Source organism: Lemur catta, chromosome 23, assembly GCF_020740605.2.
Source record: "Lemur catta isolate mLemCat1 chromosome 23, mLemCat1.pri, whole genome shotgun sequence".
Lineage (NCBI taxonomy): Eukaryota > Metazoa > Chordata > Mammalia > Primates > Lemuridae > Lemur > Lemur catta.
In genome coordinates this window covers 23,313,342-23,336,635 of record NC_059150.1, presented here as the reverse complement: position 1 = coordinate 23,336,635, position 23,294 = coordinate 23,313,342, and positions in this window count along the sequence as shown.

Here is a 23,294-nt window from a genome sequence, read left to right as displayed (position 1 = left end):
AGGATACCATTTTGGTAATATGATTAGCACCTAATTTCAGAAATTTCAAGAAAATTCATGCTAGTTATTGATAGTCAAACTTGTACAACAGATAAAATATTTTCAATTAGATTAATCAATATAACAAATGTCAGTTTTCTTTGTCAAATAGAATCAGGAATATTTTGACAAGATTGGGCACCTTCAGGGTGGTATGGCCATAGATGAATAGAAAATACATTGAATAATTTCAAACTATACCTATGTGTTTTTCTTAGTATAGATTGTTTTATAATTTTTATGTTTGAAAATATGTATATTAGAATACATATTTAGTAACCACAAATTTCTTTCTTTAGAAGGAAATTGTATGTATGTATGCATTATTTTTCTCAACATTAGCCCACTAAAATATGTAAGCAGGTTTGTTTAGGTATCATTTATATGCATTCAACATTGCCCTTTTCAGTGTAAGACTTTTGAGTTTTGACAAGTGTATACCCTGATGTAACTACCACGTCAATCATGATACAGAACAGTTCTATCACATCATAAAATTTAATTAATGTCTCAGTCATCTTATTCCCATAAAAGAGAGAAACAATCAAGGGAAGCATTCAGTCAGGAACTGAGATAAAATATAACAAGTCAAATCCACCGACAGAGCCACACACGCTTACTGTTTCTTTTTAATTTTATTGAGTTTCAGTACACATACAGAAAAAGTCACTGCTTTTAGTGTACAGTTATAGCAGGCTTGTAAAACATATGCAGTCCAGTTATGTAATCACAAGTACAAAGGTAAAGAACAGTTTTCCATCACTCCACAAAATTCACTGATTTCCCTTTGTATTCAACACCTCTAGCCAGTCCAGCCCTGCTTTTATAATTTGCTTTGGTCAGAATCTCGTATAAATAGAATTATAGAGCATGCAGGATTTCGAGTCTAGATTTTTACTAAGTGTACAGCATTTAAGATTTGTTCTTGTTGTTTCATGTACCAGCAATTTGTTTCTTTTAATTGATGACTAAAATTAAAAACAACCTTGATGTTCTCCAGAATACAGATAAATGTGATTTGGGAGCATCTTCATCTCAAGAATTTTTTTTTAATTTCTGATATGTACATTTTATTTCAAGATATTTTAATTAATTAATTTTTTTTACATTTTTATTTCAAAATATTACTGGGGTACAAACGTTTTGGTTACATAAATCGCTTTAGTACCATTTGAGTCAAGGTTATGAGCATGTCCATCACCCAGATGGTGTGCATTGTACCCGTTAGGTGTGACTTTACCCACTCCCCCCTCCCACCTCCCACCTGCTGGATTTCCTATGAATGTTACTTCCATGTGTGCACCTAAGTGTTGATTGATTAGCTCCCATTTAATGGTGAATACATGTGGTGTTTGTTTTTCCATTCTTGTGATATTCCCATGGGTTACTCAGAACTGCGGTTCCCAACCCAGGCTGAGGACCAGCACCGGTCCGTGGCCTGTTAAAAACTGGGCCTTGCAGCAGGAGGCGAGGGGTGGTCCAGCCAGTGAAGCTTCACCTGTATTTACAGCCCTTTCCCATCGCTGGCACCACCACCTGAGCTCCCCTTGTCAGATAGAGATGCATTAGATTCTGCATTATGGTGAGTTGTATAATTATTTCATTATATATTAGAATATAATAATAATAGAAATAAAGTGCACAATAAGTGTAACGTGCTTGAATAACACCAAAACCACCCTGATCTGTAAAAAATTGTTTTCCATGAAATATTTTGCCTTATTTGGACATCTTTTGACATTTTGCAGCCTGTAATTATTAATAGTTGAAAGCACAACTGTTATGATTGGCCAAGACTTGGCTACTTGGTACCAGACTACACTCTCAAATTAGGTTGCACTATGCTTAGATATTAAGTTAGGTTACAGTGTGCTAAGTAAGGAGGCAGCTTTTGGCCAAATTTGTCTAATTTAATAATCCTAAACCATGTCCCATGTTGTCATCTTCAATCTGCCTTAGTATTCAGAAGCTAAAATGATTTTTATAACAGGACATATTTCTATTTTGAAAATATGTGCATACATTTCAGTTTTATTGTGCTGTCAAAATTATATTTAATGCATAAATAAATTAAAAAAAATTATTTTATATTTTTGAAAAACTAATTTGGCATTGTATGAAATGTATTTCAAATTGAAAACTTACTCATTTCCTCAAGATCCCTTATTTCCAGGCTCTGGTAACATTTTTTTTCCATTGCTTAAGAATAATCTAGTACGTGATTATTTCCTCTTTTCTCTCAGCAAAAGTTAGGTTCCATTAGCAGAAGATTTTTTAGATCTATTGTTTTACCTTCTATATTCCCTAGCAATTGCTGCAGAGTCGGTACTCAATTGTTTGTTGAGTGAATAGATTCCCAAGTCAAATTACTTTTTTCCATTTATATACCAACTCCAGCATAAATTTTATTTTTTTCTATCCTATGATGGTAGTACCTAAATTGAGATTCCCATAGCCAGCCTTCCTGCCTTTTATCAATTTTCTGTACCCACATTTATTATACCCACCATTTTCCCCCTTTAATCAATTTCAAAAACTAAAGTTAAACCCTACACTTTTAAAACATTACAACAATTTTAAAAAGGTGATTTAAGTTCCATCACTTTTAGCTTAAAATCCTTCTATGAATTCTCACGGCTCTATAATATATATTTCAAGAATATGTTTTAAAAAGTTCTGCATTGTCTGAACTCTGCCTTCTCCCATTCCACTTCTATCCTTTCTTTCTTGGCTCCAGCTACACTAGCATCTTTTAATTCTCCCTAAGTATAATTGAATTTCCTTTCTGTCTCTGCTCTTTAGTTGCCTGTTTAAGTGTTTCTTCTTAGGCAAAGGTTGTCCTAACATTTCTAAAACTTATCATCTGCATGCTCTGATTTGTTCTTCTGTTTATGGCAATTGTGCCAGGAATAGAGTGAAGAACCCTGACATCTTTGTACTCTCAGGTACTCATACTAAATTATGCTTCAGGAAAATATTTGAAACTGTCTTTAGTCCTTCGAGGTATCTCCATGCTACTTTCCATAGAGGTTGTACTAGTTTGCAGTCCCATGTGCAGTGTCTGAGTGATCCTTTCTCTTCGCATCCACACCAGCATCTGTTCTTTTGGGACTTTTTGATAAAAGCCGTTCTCACTAGAATGAGGTGATATCACGTTGTGGTTTCGATTTCTATTCCTTGATGATCAGAGACATTGAGCATTTTTTCGTATGTTTATTGGTCATTAGTTTTTTTTTTTGAAAGGTTTCTGTTCATGTCTTTTTTCCACTTTTTTAATAGGGTTGATTAATGGGTGAAATTTAGATAAGCTGAGAATAAAGAGGACTTTGCTAGGTTGCAACATGAGAATAAGCAAGAAACTGAGTCAGGTGTGAGAAATATCTTCAGGGGGCTTTGAGAAAACCACTTACTGGATCGAAGGTCATGGTTTAACACATCATTCAGATAGAAAGTTGAATAATGGTATGGGGCTCAGATTGTGATTGTTTAGGAAACAGAGAGCATTTATCGGATCCTGATCAATGTAGTGGCAAGATGATAATGCTCTTCCAACAACCAAGTGGCTCTTCATTAGTATCAGAAAAATTGGAAGAGGTTGAGGCCAGAGGAAATGTGAGCAGAAATGATATTACTTCCACAACTCAATAATTAGTTGATGAACTACCTAGACCAGGATAGTGACAGTAAGAATGGAAAATAATGGAAAAATCTATGAGGCCATTTCAAATAAAATTTTATATAATTTAAGTGTAGAAAGTAGAGCAGTGGATGAAGAATATAATGGCAGTTTCTACATAAGCAACCAGAATAGCTGGCATTACTGACAATGAGGGGATAAAAAGTACATGATAATAATAATAGTAATGATTTGCCAGGTCAGAAAATTAAAAATATGATAAGAATTGGGTAGGCATTTTGGTATTTGAAAGAATGTTTTAGTTGTGGGGGGAGTAAAAGCTGGTTCAAGATATATGATTTAGAGTCATAAATGCCCCTTTTCCTATCTTCATGACCTTGTATAAATCACATAATTTTTCAATATCTCAATATCTCATTTCTTAAAGTGTTATTTTACCTTTTGTCTTACTTTTTTAATGCAGAACAAATACTATCTTAAGACATCTCTCTGAACTGTTCACTTGTTCAGTTTCAAGTTGCTGTTATTACTGTAGCTATGATTGGATATTCACTAAAAAGATATTTTGGGTTAAAATGAGGCAAAATGCAAAGGGAGGCAAAACTGTGGTTTATTTTTGAAAGCTTAACAATATTTAAAAAAACCAAATTAACATTTAAAGGTCTGAAAATGGAGGCTAATGAAAGAACACTTTTATTGTTAAATGAAAGCAAAATATTTGGTTAGCAATGAATATCTCTTTTACAGGAAATGCATCAACTCTAAAATGTAGCTGGTTTGAAAAAAATTTAAAAAATTGTAAACCACATGTGCTAAAATATTGAAGACATTGTTTGTTGAAATAATTTAAATCTTTGTTATTAGTAATAAAGTTAGAAAACTAAGGGGTATCCATTGTAGAATGAAATGCAAAGAACATTTAAAAGACTGTAACTTTCGCTGCTGTGTCTTCTCCTAAGGTCCTTGTTGAATATAAAAAAATAATTTAACATAACATTAGGTTTTATGGTATTATAAAATTATATGAGAGACTTGCTCCAGTTTTATAAAAATTAGCTCATGTTGAGCATTTCTACAAGGGGCACTGATTATGCACACCTAAGACTCCAGAAGACAAAATGTGGGTCCCTTCAGCCTCCTTGCTGATTTCAGCATTTGAATCTGGCTGGGTTTCTAATTAGAAAAATAAATAAAACATAAAGCATAAATAAGGAGGGTTAATGAAAACTGCATACTGGGACTAATCTAAAAGATTTCCAGGAATAGTTTTCACAGGTCAAAAAGCAAAATATGAAAAAAAGGAGAATCTGTATTTGGGGAATGAGAAAAATTTCTGTTATTTAAGAAAGAGTAGCTAAATTATAACACATAAAATAATCCTGGAATAAGTTATATTTTATATAAAACTATTATTTTAAGACCATATGTAAGAAGAATGGGCAAAAACTGCTTAGCTAAATCTCCATTAACAGTTCAACTGTGAGCTATGAGATATAATGGTTCAGAACAATTTTAAATAGTCACCTATAAATCATGAGGTTATTTTCTTTGAATACAACACTAGATTAAAATCTAGGATTTAAAAGTATGAAAAGTAGATAGTTGTTAGAATATGTGATTGTGAGCAACAAAGACAATTGCAACAGTACTTTTTATAAATTCAGAAAACTATGTAAACCAATAAGTAAATTATATTTTGAGAATTATTTACTTTAGATAAAATGCTAGCATACTCTGGATGATCTCTAGTTTCTCATAAAAATCTCCCTCTTGCACAACAGCGTTCTTGTTTCTTTGTGGTAATTATATGCAACAAGAGTTTAGAATCTCAGTTGTTTGACCTGCATGGTCTTATCACTTTGTAAAAAATTTATTGAATTTTAGCATATTTTCAGCGCTGGAACCAATACCTTTTTCTTAATGACTCATTTTATAAACTCTTCATCAATTAATGGTAGTTATCAGTTAATATTAAAATAACAGCACACTTGTCACCAATACTTATCAAAAATGTTCAGATCATAGTGAAGTATGTATTCTGAAAAATAGTGGCAGACCTTTCTTTATGCCAGTTTAATTTTCTTTTTTTTTCTCTTCATTTTGTTAATTTCAAAATATTAAGGGGATACAAATGTTCTTGGTTACATGGATTGCTTTTGTAATGCCAGAGTCACAACTATAGGTGTGCCCACAACACAAACAGTGTTCATTATACCCATTAGGTATGGTTTTGCCCCTGACCTCCTACAGCTCCCCGCAGCTTCATTTCCACTGAGTTTTTCTTTTTTTAATTTCAGGGTATTACAGGGGTACAAATGTTTTGCCTACATGAACTGCTTTTGTACTGCTTGAGTCAAGGTTATAAGTATACCCATCAACCAGACAGTGTACATTGTCTCGTTAGGCATGATTTCAACCATCCCCTTCTCTCCTGGTGAGTTTTTCTTCTCTCTGAGCACATGTGTACTCATCATTTAGTTCCAATTTAATAGTGGGTACATGTGTTTGTTTTTCCATTCTTTAGATACTTCACTTAGGGGAATAGTCTCCAGTTCCATCCAACTTGTGGCAAACAGCATAAATTCATCCTTTTTTATGGTTGAGTAATACTCCATTGTGTTATGTATACCACATTTTGTTAATCTACTCATGAATTGATGGGCACTTGGATTGTTTCACATCTTTGCAATTGTGAATTGTGCTGCAACAAACATTCAAGTGCAGGTGTCTTTTTGATAAAAGGACTTTATTTTCTTTGGGTAGATACCCAGTAATGGGATTGCTGGTTTGAATGGTAGTCCTACTTTTAGCTCTTTGAGGAATATTCATACTATTTTCCACAGAGGCTGTATTAATTGGTATTCCCACTACCAGTCTATAAGTGTTCCTTTCTCTCTGTATCCACAATAGCATCTATTGTTTTTAGACTTTTTTATAAAACCATTTTAACTGGGGTAAGATGATATCTCATTGTGGTCCTAATTTGCATTTCTCTGATGATTGGTGATGTTGAGCATTTTTGCATACATTTATTGGCCATTTCTCTATCTTGTTTTGAAAGCTTCTGCTTATGTCTTTTTTGTTGTTGCTGACTTGTTTGAGTGCTTTGTAAATATTGTTTATCAGCCCTTTATCAGATGTATAGATTGCGAATATTTTCTTCCATTCTGTAGATTGTCTATTTGCTCTATTATTTCCATATCTGTGCAGAAGCTTTTTAATATAATCAAATCCCACTTATTTGTTCTTGTTGTTGCTATGATTGCCATTGGGTTCTTAGTCCTATATATAGAAGAGTTTTTCCTACATTTTCCTCTACAATTCTTATGGTTTCTTGTCATATATTTAAGTCTTTTACTATCATCAATCAATTTTTGTGAGTGGTGGGAGATAGGGATCCTGTTTCATTCTTCTGTATGTGGCTTTCCAATTTTCCCAGAACCATTTATTGAATAGAGTTTCTTTTCCCTAGTGTATGTTGTTGTCTACTTTGTCAGAGATCAGTTGCCTGTAGGTAGGTGGTTTTATTTCAGGGTTCTCCATTTTCTTCCATTAGTCTATGTCCCCATTCTTCTATCAATACCATGCTGTTTTGGTTACTATAGCCTTGTAGTATAGTTTGAAGTCTGGTATTATGATGCCTCCAGATTTGTTATTTTTTGCTTAAGATTGCTTTGTCTATTCAGGCTCTTTTCTTATTCCAAACAAAGCATATAATTATCTTACATCTGTGACTGTGAAGTATGACACTGGTATTTTGATGGGTATTGCATTCAATCTGTAAATTATTTTCAGTGGTAAGGGCATTTTAACAATGTTGATTCTACTGATCCATAAGCCTGATATGTTTTTCCATTTATCTGTGTCCTCTGTGATTTCTTTCCTCAGTGTTTTGTGGTTCTCCTTATACAGATGTTTCACCTCCTTGTTTAAATATATTTCTAGGTATTTTATTTTCTTTGTAGCTATTGTGAATGGTATTGGATCTTTGATTAGACTCTCAGCTTGACTGTTATTAGTATATAGAAATGCTGATTCATGTACATTGATTTTGTATCCTGAGATTTTTTGAATTTATTTATCAATTGTAGGAGTCTGTTGGAGGAATCTTTAGAGTTTTTTAAGTACAAAATCATATCATAAGTGAGAAGTAATAGTTTGACCTCCTCTTTCCTGATATAGATATCCTTTCTTTTTTTCTCTTGCCTAATTACTCTGGCTAAGACTTCCAGTAGTATTTTGAATAAAGTAGTGATAGTGGGCACCCTTGTCTTGTTCCAGTTCTTAGGGGAAACATTTTCAACTTCTCCCCATTCATTATAATGCTGGCTGTGGGTTTGTCATACGGCTTTTATAATTTTAAGGTATGCTCCTTCTATGCCTAACATGTTGAGAGTTTTCATCATGAAAGTGTGCTGGATTTTGTTAAATGCTTTTTGTACATCTATTGACATAATCATATGGTCTGTGTTTTTGCTTGTATTTATATGATGAATGACATTTATTGATTTACTTATGTTGAATCATTTTTGAATCCCTAGGATGAAGCTCGCTTGATCATGGTGTATCATTTTTTGATGTGCTGTTGAATTGGGGTTGCTAGTATTTTATTGAAAATTTTTGCATCTATATTCATAAGAGATATTGGTCTCTAGTTCCCTTTTTTTTTTGTTGTGTCCTTTCTGGCTTTGGTATCAAGGTGATGCTAGCTTTGTAAAAAGAGTTGGGGAGGATTTCGTCCTCCTCAATATTATGGAATAATTTCTATATGGTTAACAGCTCTTCTTTGTAGGTCTGGTAGAATTCAACTGTGAATCCAACTGGTACAGGGCTTCTTTTTTATCGGGAGGTTTTTTTTATTGTTGCTTTGACATCACTGCTCATTATTGGTCTGTTTAGGAGTTCTATTTATTCCTGATTGAGTCTTGGGAGGTTGTGTGTTTCCAATTTGTCCATTTCCTCTACATTTTATAATTTATGTGTGTATGAATTTTCATAGTATCCATGGATGATGTTTTGTATTTCTGTGGTATCAGTTGTAATGTCTCCACTTTCATTTCTGATTGAGCTTATTTGGGTCCTTTGTCTTCTGTTCTTGGTTAATCTAGCAAGAGGTCTGTCAATTTTGCTTATATCTTCAAATAACCACTTTTTTGTTTTGTTGGTCATTTTTATTATTTTTTTTGTTTGTTTTCCATTTCATTTAGTTCTGATCTGACCTTTACTATTTCTTTTATCTATTGGTTTTGGGTTGGGCTTGCTCTTCCTTTTTTAATTCCTTGAGATGCAACATTCATCATCATGTGACAGCTGTATAAACCTGATGCACACTTCATATGACTCCTAGGCTTTGAAAATGTGCTTTCATTTATAATTCTCAATATATTCACATTATTTATGAATTTTCAAATAAAGTGATAATTTATTAGTGCTAGATATTACACAATTTTATTTTTGTATAATTCCAATTTTTATAAAATGCAACTTATTTTACATAGATCTTACACCACAAGTGTGGAATCCTTTAGAAGACCTTCATATAAGGCATCAGACTAGCACATAAATCATAAGGACTTCAAAAATACAGTGTTATTATAAAATAATGTAACTAGCGAGAGTAGCCAAAATTACAGTAGCCACTAACACTGACTTTTAACCATAGTGTTCTGTTCCACTCATAAAACCCTTTATCTAACATAATCCTTAATGCAAGTATTTTCTCTAAATCAATACTAATATAAAGAAAAATAATAGAAAAAATACACATGGAAAATTACAAAGGTTACACTAGTTTTAAAAATGCTCCTAACTTTTATCCCCAGACTATAATTTCTAATTTTCTTTTAGGTCTGTACTAGGAAATCCTATGATAGTTTTACCTTTTCCAATTATTGCTAACAGTGGGGCTTATCAAAATGTAACCTTATAATGCCTCTCATGACATAATTTTTGCTTTTGGCTGTTGTCTTCATCCTAGAAACATGTTAGCCTAAGGATACAATCTTAAATATGTACACTTTTCTAAAGTAAATAATTTGCCAAGTTCTAAAGCTTCATAATTTGTGCCATTGATTTCATTTCAGTTCTTTAAGACTATAATCATAATACCGTTATAAGTGCATGTGCTGGTTAATTTTAGGTGTCAGCTTGACTGGATTGAGGGATACTCAGATAGCTGGTAAAGCATTATTTCTGGTTGTATCTGTGAGGGTTTTTCAGGAGGACACTGATGTGTGAGCAGGTGGGCTGAGTCAGAACAATCTGCCAACAATGTAGGTGGGAGCTTCCAATTGGCTGGATGCCCAGATGCAAAAATTCAAAAGATGGCGGAAGGGAAATTTCTTGCTCTCTCTTCCAGAACCATGACAACCTTCTTTCTTCTGACTTTGGAAGTCAGAACTCCAAGTTCTCTGGCTTTTGGACTCTAAAACTCACACCAGTAGCACCCTGCTCCCAAGTTCTTGGGTCTTCAGCTATGTACTGATGGTTGTAACATTGGTTCCTTGGTTTTTGAGGCTTTTGAAATCGGACTGAGCCATGCTACAGGCTTCCCTGGTTCTCCAGGTTGCAGATGGCCTATCATGGTACTTCTCTGTCTCCATAATCATGTGAGCCAATTTTCCTAACACGTTGCCTTTCATCTCTCTCTCCTCTCTTTTCTCTCTCTCTCTCCCCTATTTATATTTTCTCTCTGAAGAACCCTGACTAATACAATGTAAAAAGTCTTGAAAGATTTTCTAGTCAGTTTTCCTAAATACCTGACAGTCTGTGTCTGACTACAGCATCCTTTCATTCTCACTGTGTGCCTGAAGACAGAATGACACATAAGTGACAATTTTTTCTGGAGCTATGTGATAAGGCTCTAGATCAGAAATTTCAGTAATTGGGAATTTTTTTCATCAAAGTGTAAATCAAAATAAAATGTTTAGTTACCACTTTTTTATAATCCTGTAGTCAGAAAAAATGTAAGAGGCAGTAACTTCATAGGATTTTCCAGTTATCTATTTAGAATAAAGTTTGAAATACTTGTCCAAGATTTTACAGGCCTTTGCAAACTACTGTAACATTTGGACATAACAATTTGGACACATGAGTTTGTATACCCTTTCTCCTCAAAACCCATTTAGAAATGCTAAAGAAATTCTGAAAAGGATAAATTTTGTAAGAAGCTGACAATCAGACTATTTATACATGTGGATGTGGATAAATTAGTACAATATTATGAAAGATCAAAGTCAGATGAGAGACAAAACATTTAAACCTAATTTATTATTGAATATTTACAGTCATGACAATAATTGTCTGAACAATTAAAACACCAATGGTAAAATTTGGTAAATGGCAAATTTGAATTAACTCTGGAGCACAGGTGGGGTAGGGAGTGAGCAATATTTGCATTCTATTTTTATCCTTCTATTTCATTTAACAATTTATTTTTAAACATGTATATATATGTACATATATATAATTTATTCTTTGCCCATTGAATCAAACATTTTGAACACACACACACATATATATAATAAAAATATGCATCTACCAGCTATAAGTTATCAAGTAAGCTTCAGATACTTCAAACATATTTACAAGGCTAAGACCACAGCCTGTATGCACACTACATGCCATCCTGCCTCTCCTGCTATAAATACCTATAAGCCAGCTGTAGTTGGATATCTTCTATGTCCATATTCTATACTTTCAACACCTATATGTACCTTCATAAACAGTATATATTATTGGCTGTTATATTTTAAAACTTTACTCAACCTTTCTTTTATCAACATTTTTCCATTTAAAGCAATTAAAAATATTATCTTATGTTTATTGGCAATTCAGATTAACTCTTCTGAGGATAGTTGTTCATATCCTTTGCTGACTTTTTTTTTTTTCTTTTACTTATTGATCTGTAATAGGTCCTGATACATTCTGGATAATTGCTAAGTGTTTGTTAAAGGATCAGAAAAAAAATCCCATCCCAGTTGGGAGCTTGCCTTTTATCTCTGTTTATGAGCCCTTGACCTACACGGGCAGTCAAATTTATTGATCTTTTCTTTGCTGTTTGTGTTTTGTCTCTTGTCTTCCGTAACTCCATATCATGATAATAGTCCCCAACCTTGTTCTACATATGCTAAAGCTAAATGCTAAAGCAAATCACTAGTACACTTAGAGTTTATTTTTATTTTAAAGTGCAAGTAAAGATCTAATTACTTTTTCTCGTACGAAGAACCATTTGTCTGAGCACTATTGTGGAGAGTCTGAGCTTTTCTCCTGAGTTTCAGTGCTTTCTCTGTCACACACTTACCAGCTTCCTATACTGGAGCCTCAGTCTCATCTCTCTTCTATGTTATTGTCCTGTGTCTCCATATATGTAGTGATACCATACATCTGTAATTGAACTAGCTTTATAATGACTTCATATCTGGTATGGAAGTTACCACTTCTTGTCTTCAAATTTGATTCAGCTACTTTTTCCTCTATATTTTACACAGTAATAATATTTTCTAATTCTATGAAAACACCATTAGCATTAAGATGAAAATACATTGATTTTTATATGTTAATATTCAAATAGTAACATTTTCATGTGTTTGAATATTCAAAATTCCAAAAATATTGCATATTTCCATTTATTTAGTATTGTTAATATGACCTTCAACAAGTTACCTAAATTATTGCAATAGATATGCACATCTTGTGTTAGCTATAGATTTTCTTAATAAATATAACAATTTATACTAACTTTTCTTTGACTGTTACAGCACTATTTAAGTAAATTAATATTTTATATATTTATTTTAATCAAACCAGAATTACTACATGATGTTTCCAACAGTTTATAATTGTAAAATTCAAACAACCCTGGCTTTTTAAAAATTTTAGCACCATACCAACATTCCCTAGTTCTCTCCTTTTGCATTAGTTTTCTTCATAGCACTAAACATAATTTATTTTACAAACTCACATGCTTCTTTCTATCTCTTTTTTTAACTGAAAAATGTGATCCTCATGAAAGTAGAGAATACTGGCTATTTTATTCACTATCATACTCTCAGTCTTAGGAAACTACCTAGCCCACAGTAAGACCTCAAAAAATATTTGTTAAGTGGATGGATGTATGAATGAAAATTATTGACACTAGATATTCTCAGAAAAAACATGAATGAGGATCCAATAAATAATAATATAAATTTCACAGAACTTTGTCCCTGGTTGGAAATATTTAATGATAAAGTGTATAAGCTGGCAATGTCTACCAGATATTTGGTTTGGGGGATAAGGTGAAGATGGGTTTAGTGTGAGGGGAACAAAACTGGGCTGAGTCAGTTGGGGTGTTATAATAGAGTACCATAGACTCAGTGGCTTATAAGCAACAGAAATTTATTTCTTACAGTTGTGGAGCCTAGAAGTCTGAAATCAGGATGCTAGCATGGTTGAGCTCTGGTAAGGCCACTCTTCCAGGTTGCAGATTGCTGACTTATCATTGTATCCTCACATGGAAGAAAAGACAGCAAGATAGCTCTCTGGCCTCCTTTTATAAAAGCATTAATCCCATTTATGAGGGCTCCAGCCTTATAATCTAATTACTCCCCAAAGATCTCACCTCCAAATACCATCACACTAGGGAACAGATTCCAACAAATGAACTTAAGGACTATACAAACAGAAACATGCAGCCCATGACACTGGGTTACCAATGATAAATTGAATTCAATATCAGTTAGATTGTGAGCACTAGAATACTTCCGTAGGCAGATATCCATATTTGAAATCTGATTCATAGACTGGGCCTTAGAAACAAAGTCTGTACTAGAGATTCAAATGTGCTAGATAGGACATTAGCCTAGATACAACCACTCAAAGTGATCATGAAAATGAAGAAAAAGACCCCACCTAGAGAGTGCATTGCAGACTGAGTAAATTGGAGAGCACATAACAAGCAAAAGTGCAAAAGATGAACCTGGAGTCTCATTTAACCATGTATAAGAAATTCAGCAGCCTGAGGCACCTTGACCTAACCAAGACTTGTTTTTCACTATTATGTGAATAAATAGTTTTACGTCAAGTGATAGAATATATTATGACAAAAATTCTTTCTCTAGTAATTTTTAATATCACATGTTTATAGTTGGATCTTTTTATTCATGGGCTTCCTCAAGATTCCAGATGTTAGAAACAAATGACCTGGGGTTCCAATTCCAAATATCCAATTTAATAGCTCTGTAGATCTTGAGAAAAATCACTTAATTTTGCTAAACCTCCATTATTCTTCTACAAACTAGGGATGACAATCACTACCCTAAAGGATTATTGCAAAGATTAAAGATAATGCATGCAAAAAGCATGTGGCACACTGCCTGACCCACAGGAGTTAGCCAGTGTTAAATGGTTTATCATTGTTGTTACTGTTATTTGACTCTCCAAGCAGCATGTTGGTTTAAGTCTCTATCTTTTCAGCAATGAAAGGCATATCTGAACTGACAGATGAATGCTATGGAGTGTACAATTCCTGTTTTTCTTATTCTTGAGAATAACTGATTTCCAGTGTCTGCCTTGATTTGAAGCTAGTCGTTTCAGGAATATATAATGACATATTCAAAATGCAAAGACCTCCACAAAGACTGATTTACATAATCAGAAAGAAATTATTGGGAGTGGAGTCTAAAAAATGACCAAAACAATCATGTTGACACTGAGATCAAAGATAGCTCTACAATGTAAGCAGAAGTACTTTCATTCAGCCAATGATTCTATTTGCAAAAGTAATTTTAATGCATGCCTGCTGATAAGTACATATTACAGTAATTTCATATATTTATTAAATTTCTCACTGCTAGGTAAACGAAAGGAGTAAAAAATGTTAGAGCATCACAAACAAGTGCTCGCTTGAGACTTCCACTAACTTTAAAGACAGAAATGGATCAAAACCTTTCAACAAAGAATAATAGGGACCAAAACTGCCAACATCAAATATTTAAACTGCTCCAATGTTGTGGCCACTTTTGAAGAGTCACATTATTGAAGTGATTAAGAAGTGTCTATGGCATCCATTAAACGTGACTGGAATGTCAAATATGATACTTACCAGGCACATTAAATAAAAATTGCCAAGTCTCAATTTCTTTGTCTGTGAAGTAGAAATGATAACACTTAGCTTGAAGAGATAATGGGAAAATCTAAAACTAGACCAGCCCTTCAGATGTCCATACTCCATAAAGAGTTCCTTTTTAAAAAAGAATTAAAGATATTTCTCTCCTGGGGCAAATTACCATCCCTTTGTGAATTGCTCATAAGCAATTTTGAAAGAAAACATTGAAGGAAGTGAAGGATTGGAGGATTGAATGGCAAAGGAAAACCAAAATGAAGAAATGAAAGGAAGTATTTCTGATATCACTGCTACGCAGAAGATTCATTGTGATGATAATTGCTGTACTTTTCTACTATTTAAAAGAAAATATTCTAGGCCGACTCTTAACAATAATTTATTCTTTCTGAATAGATAGATCATTTGAATATATTACATGTAGCTGAATAATATCCCATTGTATGTATATACTACATTTTCTTTATCAATTCATCTATTAGTAGACTCAGGTTGTTTTCATATCTTGGCTATTGTGAATAATGCTACATTGAACATGGGAGTGCAGTTATCTCTTTGAGATCCTGATTTCAATTTTTTGAATAAACACCCAGCAGTGGGATTGCTAGATCTTATAACTTAATAAAGCTGTTAAAATTACATACATATATACATTAACACATTGCATATAGTTGTTTAAAAGATGTGATTATTAAATGTCTTAATATGTCTTTCAGTTGGCGAATTATTACAGGATTAGTTCTGTGAAAAAAAAGGTATAACATTAATCTTTAAAAATATCTAAAGCAAAATAATTTTGCTTATAATATACAAAGGCATTTGTCATTTTAATAAAGGAAAATATGTTGATCTCATAGTTTTAATACTTAGCATCTCTCCTGTGGCCAAACCGTTGCATTACAATTGTATTTGTTTTCAATTGACAATAAAGGGTACCGTTAAATTGAACATTGATTTGTAAAATAGGAAAGGAAAAGAAAATTCTTAAACTACTTTAATTAGACTTTTGAGTAGATAATTATATGGCTTAGTTATTTCATACTCCTTACAAGGTTTGCCCTGATACCATGGGGAAATAGATAATTATTTTTATGCTGGAATCTTTAGTAATAATGAAAGGAACTCAAGGGAGAAAAAATGTAGAAATTATAATTCTACTTTTAAAACTTCCTGTAGACATTTTTCAGAGCTTTTACAAAAATGGCACTCTTCAAGATAGGTTAACAATCACTTTCAAATATCTAAATTAATTTTCAGATGCAATTAAAAGGAACACTATGCAGTAGGCATAGCCATTTATCTTATGCAACCCAGCTCTGATTTGTTCAACAGGGAAAGTGAAGTGCTGGAGAAGAAGATATAGGAATAAAGAAAATAAATTTTGTGTTTAATAGAAAATATATTCAATAAATTATCATTTCTTCTAGCAAATATTTATTTATATGAATTTTGCATAAATAAATTGTCTCTAAACAATTGTAACAAATATTTACTATTAATTGGCTCTATTATTGTATTTATGCCACCACTGCTATACAGGATATCTGTTGTGCTAGTTGTACTGCTTTTTCTATTATTTAACAACAACAAAATCCATTTCTAGATCTATTCTACACAATTTATATTTTAGTATATACCTTATCAAAATATATATTAATATATATATTTGTTTAAAACATGACACCAGTTAGAATAATGTTCTATACAACATGGAAAACATTCAAGACCTCATTTAAGAATAAACATCATTATAAAGAAAAGAAAACCCAAAAGGGTAGACTATAATGTTATAAACATCATTTAAAATAATTTTGTTAAGTTAATTTGAAACCAAAAAATTTCAAATTGTTACCTGCTTGTACTGCTGGATAATAGTTTGCTTGTGTTGAATTTCTTTAGCATATGTTTAAGATTGAACTAGTTACATATTGCTCAATAAGTGCTTGTAGACTAAAATTAATATATTTTTAGAAGTTGAAATTAAAGCACATGTAACAAAACCATGTTAATATACTCTCTAAAACAAGAGAATGACATCAGCAAGTTAAATAGCTTATATACTATGTCAGTGGATGTACTGGTGTACCAACCCCTATCCAAAATTCTGCATGATATTGCTTTAAGCTTTGTTGTGACTGCATCACAATTCAACTTGTCCTTCCACTAAAGACTTTTTCCTTCAATTGCTCATATTTTTGCTTCTGAATGTCTTCTCTACCAAACTTTCTGCAAGCAAATTTCCATTCCTGAGTTAGTTTACTGGGAAACACAATCTGTAGAAGCTACAGTTCATTTCAGAAAAATTACTTTATTTTTCATTATTAGTTACAATAATTTTAGATAAGCCATTTCAGGAAGTAACCTTAATTTAAGATTATAATTTAAAATAAATGCTGACTTTTACGTATTGCTGTGGGTTATTTGCTGGAACATATGCTGAATATAAAAATTCTAGTGTGGAATGAAAATTGTACATGATTTGAATACTGAAAAACAACTTTTGAGAATAAATATGATAATTTGTAATAAAAAATAGTATTTTTATTGCTCAACAGTGTAGTCCTTTTCTTGTAAGTGTTTTAGTAATGTTTTTGAAAATTGGTCAGGATATTTAGTTAGATGAGTAGTGTGTTCTGTATTTCCTCTATTAGAAAGAGAGTTTCTTTTCATTTTTGCAAAATATTGCTAATTTTAAGAATGAATTATTTTTGTTGATCAACAGATGCTTTTACATGCATAAGAACTATTGTAGATTAAATGGGTAAATTTACCTATAACCTTATATGTTTTTATCCACTTGATCTGAGTTCAATTGAGAATCAAAAGTTTAAAAGTTTTAATATTTTTGGTCTAGTTAGCCTTGCACATCTATATTTTTTTGCTTTATTTAGCTATTTCCTTTTATTTCTCCTCTCTTCTTTAGTTTATATTTGATTGCATTTATTCTCCCTTGTCCTTCGTATTATTTTGTCTTTGTTGCTGAGATTATTTCATATTTTTTATTTAAATTGTTTCCTGAGTTTGATCCATTTTGTTTCACACATTCCCATAGTTTGTATGTTTTTATAATGGGTGTTTTAATTTCTGATCCATAGTACTTTTCATATCTATAATTTTTAAAGAAATATTTAATTAATGTTAGAGTTATACTACTCATTGCCTCTGCTTCTGGCTTCTTTTGGGGGTGAAGCGGTTCATTTAATGAGTATGTCTGTATTTTCTTCTAGTAAATTTTTACATCTTAGGTTTATGACTATTTTGTATTAGAGTTTTCTTAAAAGCAATAGAAGATGATTACATGAAGCTTACAGTATAAGGGATGTCTAGATTAATATTTCTTCATTGAAAATGGCATGTTTTTCTTCCTAATATAGTGCAGTTTTTCCAGTTTTAACCTGTTTTCTTTCAAAGTTGCTGCTACTCAAATCTGAAAACAATTATGGAGAAAAGTCAATAACCAACTCGTTTATATTTGACAAAAAGTATTGACCAAAATATTTTTTTATTTTAGTAATTCATGACTATGTGAATATGTTAAATAATTTTTTAAGTATCTTAAAAACTATGTTATACAATGTATAAAAGCAATTATACACTGCAACCAAGTAGGATTTATTCCATATATGCAAGGCTGGTTCAACATTTGAAATTCAATTAATGTAATGTATCACAAGAATGGCCTAAAGAAGAAAAATCACATGATTATTTCAATAAATGCAGAATAACATTTGATAAAATCCAGCATTCATCCTTGACAAAAATACTCAGTATACAAAGGATGAAGAAACTTTCTCAACTTGATAAAGAATGCCTACAAAAACCCTGCAGCTAAAATCACACTTAATTGTGAGAAATTCTGATCTTTCACTAAGATCAGAAGCAAGGCAAAGATGTTTTCTCTCCCCACTGTTTTTCACCACTGTACTGGAAGTCCTACCTAATTCATTATGATAAGAAAATGAAATAAATGGTATACTGATTTTGAAGAAAGAAAATTTTGTTTGCAAATGACATGATTGTCTGTATAGAACATTAAAAATAGCTAAGAAACAAAAAAGTAAAAACTTCGTTGAACTAGTAATAAGCAAATATAGCAAGGCTGCAGGTTACAAAGTTAATATAAAAAAGTTGATTTTTTCCTGTGTACCAGTAATGAACAAGTGAAATTTTAAATTAAAACACAATACCATTTACATTAGCACTCTTAAAATTAAATATATAGGTTTAAATCTAATAAAATATGTGCAAGATCTATATGAAGAAAGCTATAAATTCGAATGAAAGAAATCAAAGCACTAAATACATGGAGAGATACTCCACATTCATGGATAGGAAGACTTAATGTCAAGATGTCAATTCTTCTTTGCTAATTGGTAGATTCAACGTAATACCAATAAAAATCACAACAAAGTGGTTTTGTTGATATTGACAAACTTTTTCTATGTTTATACACAGGGGCAAAAGACCCAGCATAGCCCAATATAGTATTGAAGAAGAAAAAGTTGGAAGAGTGACAGTCTCTGACTTCCAGACTGTCATAAAAGAAGTGAAATTAAAACAACAATGAACTATCACTACACACTTATTTGAATGGCCAAAATCCAGAAACCTGACAACACTAAATACTGAAAAGGATATGGAGCCACAGAAACTCTCATTCATTTCTGGCAAAATGGTAGAGCAACTTTGGAAGATAGTTCGGTGGTTCCTCACAAAACTAATTATAACCTTACTTGTACAATCAAGCAATCACACTCCTTGGTATTTACCCACAGAAGTTAAAAATGCATGTACACACAAACACCTGCACATGGATGTTTATAGCATCTTTCTTTATAATGCCAAAACTTGGAAGCAACCAAGATGTCCTTCAGTAGGTGAATAGAGAAATAAACTATGGTACAACAGACAATAGAATATTAGTGCTAATCAAGCCATGAAAATGCATGACTTAAACATATGTTAGTGAATAAAATAAATTAATATAAAAAGATGACATATTGTATGACTCCAACTATATGACATTATAGAAAAAGGCAAAATTATGCAGACAATAAAAATGTCAGTGGTTGCCAAAGGTTAGAGGGGAGAGAGAAATGAATAGGCAGAGCACAGAAGAATTTTAGGGCAAAGAAACTAGTCTGTAGGATACTATAATGATGGATACATGTTACTGTACATTTGTTCAAGTGCTAGAATTTACACCACCAACAGTGGACCCTAAAGTAAACTATGGATTTGAGGTGATAATAATGTGACAGTGTAGCTTCACTGATTGTGACAAATGTCACCCTCTGGTAAGGGATGTTGATAATGGGGAAAGCTATGTATGGATTCAGGGGTATATGGAAAATCTCTGTAGCTTCCTCTCAATTTTTTTCTGTGGACCTAACACTGGTCTCAAAAACAAAGTCTAGTAAAAAAGAAAAGACAGAGAGACAGACACACAGAGAGAGAGAGAGACCAGGAAAGAAGAAAAAAAAAAAAAACTGTTCCAATTTATCAAGAATGTGGAAAGAGTCCTGGCTTTGAAAAATAAAAACTATGGTTTATATTCTATTTCCCAAAATAGTAGCTTTATTGTTTTAGGAAATGTGCTTCATCTCTCAGAGAATAATATCTATGACAGCAATAAAAATAGTATGATAAAATCAATAACTAACAATTAGTGAGCACTCTTTGTTTAACCACTTGATGTGCTTAACATTTGTTAGGCACCATATATGCACTTTTATTAAAGAAATTAAAATCTCCCCAAATTCTATAGATTTAGTTGTATTATTGTGTCCAATCACAGAGAGTAAACAAAAACTAAGACAGACCTTACCCTTACCGTATTATAACAGCTAATAGATGGTAGAGGCTGAGTGTACCCTGAGTAATCCACCTCCAACATCTGTATCTTCAATAGCTGCATTGTGATGTCTCCATTTCCTCTCCTGTTGTCCTAGTCCATTCCTGCTGCTATAACTAAACTGGGTTATTTATTTAAAAAAAAAAATAGAATTAGACTTCTTACAGTTCTGAAGGCTGGAAAGATGCCAGAAGATTTTTTGTCTACTGTAGACCTATTCTGCACTTATGGAGCTTTCTATGTGTCCCTACGTGGCAGAATGGGGCAAAAGAGCTCGCTCAAGCCTCTTTTATAAGGGCACTAATCCCAATCCTGTTCATGAAGATGAAGTTCTCATGACTTAATTACTTTCCAAAGACCCCGACTTTAAATACAATCACATTGGGCATTAAGTTTTAACATATGAATTTTGGGGGGACACCAATAATCAGGCCATAATATTCCATCCCTGGCCTCTCAAAATTTATGTCCTTCACACATGCAAAGTACATTTATTTCATCCAATTGCCCTAACCATGTTAACTTGTTCCAGCTCCAACTAAAAATTCTAAAGTCCAGTCTTATCTAAATACCATCTAAATCAGAAATGAGTGCAACTCAAGGTACGATTCATCCTGAGGCAATCTGTTCTCCAGCTGTGAACCTGAAAATTTTAACATGTTCTATACTTCCAAAACACAACGGTGAGAAAAGCACAGAATAGACATTCTCATTTCAAGAGGGAGAAATAGGAAAGAAAAAAAGGGGTAATAGATCCTGACCAAACCTAAAACCCAATAGGACAAATATGAAATCTTAAGGATCCAGAATAATCTTTTTTAACTTGAAGTTCCATTTTCTGTACACACTGGGTTTGGGGTCGGGACCTCAATCTCCAGGGTACTCTACCCCCATGACTTTGCTAGGTAGAGCCTACATTAGTACTCTCACAGCTTGGAGTCTTGTACCTGTGATTCTTCCAAGCTGAAGCTGCATGCCAGTGGCTCCACCAGTCTGGGGTCTAGGATGTGACCCTGCCCTTACAGCTCTGAGCATTGCCCTTATAGGGACTCTCTGAAGTGGCCCCATCCCCGCAGCTTCACTAGGCCGTGCCCTAGTGAGGGCTCTCTGCAACAACCCCTGTCCCTGTGGCAGTTCTCTGCTTGAGCCCCAAGCCTCTCTGGGACATGCTTGGAAATCTAAGTGTAGAGAGCTAGGCCCTCACAGCTCGTGCACTCTTCACCCTGGTGGAAATGGCACCATATTGATAATGCCAAGGTTTACCACCTGTGCCTTCTGGAGGGGAAGCCCAAGCCACAGCTGAAATGGCCAAGGAGCACCAGAATGTGGAACGTGGAGCCTTGAAATTATTCTTCTCACAAGGCCCTGGCATCCTGGGCCTGTGATGGGAAGGACAAGCTGGAAGTTCTCCAAAATGCCTTCATGGTCATTATTCCATTTTCTTTATTTTAATTTTTTTTTTTGTTTCAGAATATTATGAGGGTACAAATGTCTAGGTTACATATATTTCCTTTGCCACACCTGAGTCAGAACTACAAGCATGTCCATCCCCCAGGGTCATTATTCTATTTTCTTGATAAATAGCACAAGGCACTCAATTATCCATACTAATCCCCTTATCAAAGTGTTGCTTGGTCACACCCTCGATATTCTCTCTCAAACACACTTTTTCATTCTTCACAACAGGGTCAGACTGAGAATTTTCCAAATCTTTAAGCTCTACATCTACCACTCTTAAGTTATTTCTCTCTTCTCACATTTTATTATAAGCAGTAAAGAGGAGCAATGTTTCACCCTCAGCACTTTGCTTAGACATTTCTTCTGTCAAACATACTATTTCATCACTTGCAAGTTCTACCTTCCACAAAGCACTAAGACATGAACACAAGCAGCCAAGTTCTTTGCCACTTTATAATAAGAATGACCTTTTCTTCATTTTCCAATGCATGTTCCTCACTTTCATCACAGACCTCATCAGAATGGCCTTTACAATCCATTATTTCTCTGAACATTCTGATCACGACCACTCAGGCAATCTCAGAGAAGACTGAGGCGTTCTCAACAGCTTTTCTCTTCTGAGTCCTCACTAGAATCACCCTTAAGGATCCTTTAATGGCAGTTATACCTCAAAACTCTTTTAGCTTCTACTCATTAACCAGTTTCATCCACTTCCACATATTTAGGTGTTTGTTATAGAAAGACCCCATTTCTTGATAGCAATTTCTGTCTTAGTCCATTTGAGATGCTAAACAAAATACCTTTAACTGGGTAATTTATAAACAATCAGAATTTGTTGCTCACAGTTGTACAGGCTGGGGAGTCCACAATCAAGGTGTCAGCAGATCTGATGTCTGGAGAGGGCCTGTTCCTCATTCCTGTCACCTTCTATGCGTCCTTCCACAGTGGAAGGGGCAAATGCTGTGTCCTCACATGGCAACAGGGAGCAAGGGAGCTCACTCAAAGCCCCTTGTAAAAGGGCACTAATCTCATTTGTGAGAGTGAAGCGCTTTTGACTTAATCACCTCCCAAACACCTCACTTCTTAATACTATTACATTCGGTGTTAGGTTCGTACATATGAATTTTGGGAGGACACCAGTATTCAGAAAATAGTACCTGTGAAGTGCAAGTGTCATCATATGTGATTGTTGGAATTGTCTGAGG